This window comes from Anarrhichthys ocellatus, unplaced genomic scaffold (assembly GCF_004355925.1).
Source record: "Anarrhichthys ocellatus isolate YVR2014 unplaced genomic scaffold, GSC_Weel_1.0 scaffold61, whole genome shotgun sequence".
Taxonomy (NCBI): Eukaryota; Metazoa; Chordata; class Actinopteri; order Perciformes; family Anarhichadidae; genus Anarrhichthys; species Anarrhichthys ocellatus.
Window position 1 is genome coordinate 318188 of NW_022280091.1, and position 3465 is coordinate 321652.

The window sequence follows — 3465 nt, forward strand, 5'->3', positions numbered from 1 at the left end:
CCTCCCTCTCCCTCTCTCTCTCTCTCTCTCTCTCTCTCTCACTCACTCAATTCTCCCTCTCTGATCTTCCTGTCTCCCATCTGTCTGCCTCGCTCTTATCTGCCCTCTCTCCCTTACCTCTCCGTGCCCCTTGTAGTTTCCTCCCCCCCAGTACGCGGACTCCTCTCACACCCTGAGTCTCTGCTAACATTCTGCCTCTGAGCGCTGCTCACATTTTTATCTTCCTTGTCCCTAAAAAACAGATGGTACTTCTTTCCTGGCTCCCTCTTTTCATCCCTCTCTCTGAGCCCCCCCCCTCACCCTCCCTCTTGTCCTGTGTTTCTTTCCATCCAGCCGGCGTATCACTGATCCTAACTGGCAGTCCACCTGTTTATTCTGTCTGTAATTTAAAAACCTGAATCATTTCTTCTCTCTCAAGGGCAATAACATGATTTTATTATTACTCATCGTAGTTATTCCTTTTCGACATGACATTGTGTTAAGACTAAACGAGGCTTACACAGTTATCAGCTCCACTTGCAGCAAGATGGCTGCTGTTTGTGTTCGCACCACATGGTGGCTCTAACGAGCAGCAATCTGTCTTAACATTAATGATCCGAGCTTTGGCTGCAATTGTGTCAATTACCCCACAGAATGCTAATCGGACAAACATGAGCACATCAGAATGAGATAAGATTGATTATTCTCCCCCCGTGTTCGGTATTACATGTAGGCGTGCATCATAAATCAGCGCAGGCGCGGGTGTTTAGCCTAAAGGTCTGGGGGAAATTAGACGCCGCTTAATAAAAACCACACATCCAGGCCTCGAGCAAGTCGGACTTACTGACAAGAGGACTTTATACGCGCTTGCCCTCCTGTGCGCAAATACTTTTTATACAATATTCAAAAAAAAAAAAAAAAAAAGTCTCACTTAAAGCTGCACCTTTGTTCCTTGGCCCTTCAAGTCCTATCACTTCCTGTGAGAGAGCAGAGGGTTTCAAGTTATAGTTAAGATTTATTTAGCTCCCTTTCTTCCCTCTTGGCCTGTCCTACAAAGGTTTCTCATCCCCCCTATCAGCACTTAGAAAGTGTGCGGGGATCGAGTGAGCGAGGCAGCCAAGGAGAGCCACGGAGAGATAAAGAAAAGGGAAGCGACAACTGCTAATCAATAAGATTTCTCAAACGTCTTTCTCTATCTCTCTCTCTCTCCCTCTCTCTCTCTCCCTCTCTCTCTCCCTCCCTCACTCCCTCTCTCTCTCTCTCCCCCACTCCCTCTCTCTCTCTCTCTCTCTCTCTCTCCCCCGAGGCCCGCGGCATTCAAGACGAGCCAAGACGAGCTTGGCATTGTCGAGCACGCCTTAAAAAGAAACACCTGCGAGGTGGAAGACTTAAAAAAAACAGCAGAAAAAAAAGAAGAAGAAAAAAAATCCTGCTTTTCGCAGCTCTTAAAAATGTTGGCAAATGTTCCATGGGTTTTCTGGGAACAAAACAGTAAAAAGAAAGAGCTCCCATGCAAGTGAAGACAAAAGGGGATGGTTTTCCATAGAGATGGAGGTGTCATTACACTTGAGACGGTTGCCAGATTTGGACTTATCTTACCCCCCCCCCCCCACCCCCCCCCATACCCCACACACCCGTCCCCCTATCTATACCATCTTGGTTTGTCATCGGAGCTGGAGCAGTGTGGCAAACAAATAATGAATGGTAATATTTCGCTGTTGACAAAATATGTATGTGGCTGTAGTGGGAGACGGGAACCGGGGAATGTGCAGAGAGACAAAGATGGAGAAAGCCGAGGAGGAACGGGAGAGGGGAGAGAGGAAGCTGGAAAGGGGGGGGGGGGGGCAACTAAAGCAGATGGCACTCTTGGCATCCACCTCTCTCTTAAATCTGTTTCTGCTGTTTTTCTCATGTGCAAGAGGCTTTAACCCTGTGGTAACCTGTGTCCCGGCCTGACCCCGAACCGAACTGCTGTATGTAACAAGCCTGGGTATCTGTGCGTGCGTGTGTGTGTGTGTGTGTGTGTGTGTGTGTGCGTGTTCATCTCTAATCAGCACCCTATGGAAGCGAGCATTAGTGTGTCCCTCGCCTCCACCTGTACTGCATCGTTCTCCGACTTTACCTGCTTACTATTCTTCTTCTTCTACTCTATTTATTCAACAGCTGTGGTTACTTTGCAGACCAGCGTTTTATGTGAGTTTATACAATACAATGCATTATAAGCTGATATGAATTTTTTCATTTTTTGTTTTATTTTTACCAAGTAACATTTGCATGCATATTTACCTAAAATGCTGTATTTATACTTTGCGTTGTTTGTATTGGTACTCAATGAAAGGGTCATCATATTTTCTACCCCCAGTGGTGGAAAGTAACTCAGTACATTTACTCAATTACTGTGCGTAAGTATAATATTACTACTTTTCAGAGGCAAATATTGTACTTCTTCATTTAACATCTATCCTTTACTTTTAGGATTATAATTGTACACACAAAATCAGTTCATAAAACACAATGCATTTTTGTAGATTAAACTATTATATGAATTAATTAAAATGGTTCCATCTCAACATTCATATTCGCATATTTATAGATCAATAATAGTGATCCAATAATGTTTGTTTTTCGGCACAAATAGTACTTTTACTTTTGGTACTTTAAGTACATTTTTAGTGGAGTGTCTTTATGGGGTGGCATTTCTACTTCCACTTAAAGTCTGAATACTTCTTCCACCACTGGTAGTCTTCTTGATGTGCACGTTCTCACCACTTTGTTCAATTAGTTTGTTTCGAGCGCCATATTTATAAACGCTCTTCCGTTCGTTCGCAGCTGCTGCAGATCAGAGAAACGTTTTTTATTATCTCAGCCTTGAGTCAAGAGATCAGCCTGCAAGCCCAGGAAATGTTTTTAGTTGTGTTATTGAAGGCATATTCTGAAAAGCAACAATAAAGTGCTGCAGCCCGGTGACTGATGGAGGAAATATTGTGGTATGGTTCACACACCTGGGAAGTGCACTGTGTATTTAGGCCACATCCGCCTCTCACTGAGTAGAAACATTGATGCCGCTGACTCCCGTGCATGCTCCCATAGACGGACTATAGATTTCACTGAATGCACATCACTTATATGTGGGGTGCCGCGGTGCTGTGAGCTCATTTGCATAATCTCCCATTTAAAGAGGGATGTGCTGGAAGCCGGTGGGGGGTTGATGGTAAGGGCCGGGGTGGGGAGTTGGGGGGGGGGGGGGGGGGAAGGGGGCGTGGGGGGGGGGCGGGGGGGGGGGGGGGTGTACAAAGTGCCCATTGTGCAGTCCCAGGATAGGGAAAATGCCCCGTAGGGCCTGATTCGTGCGTGTGTGTGTGTGTGTGTGTGTGTGTGTGTGTGTGAATGTTTATCTCTGTGTGTGGGAGCCACACCTGTCAGGAGAGCCTGAGGGAAGCAATGAGACCACTATAATGAGTGTGTACATGTCTATATGTGTATTAG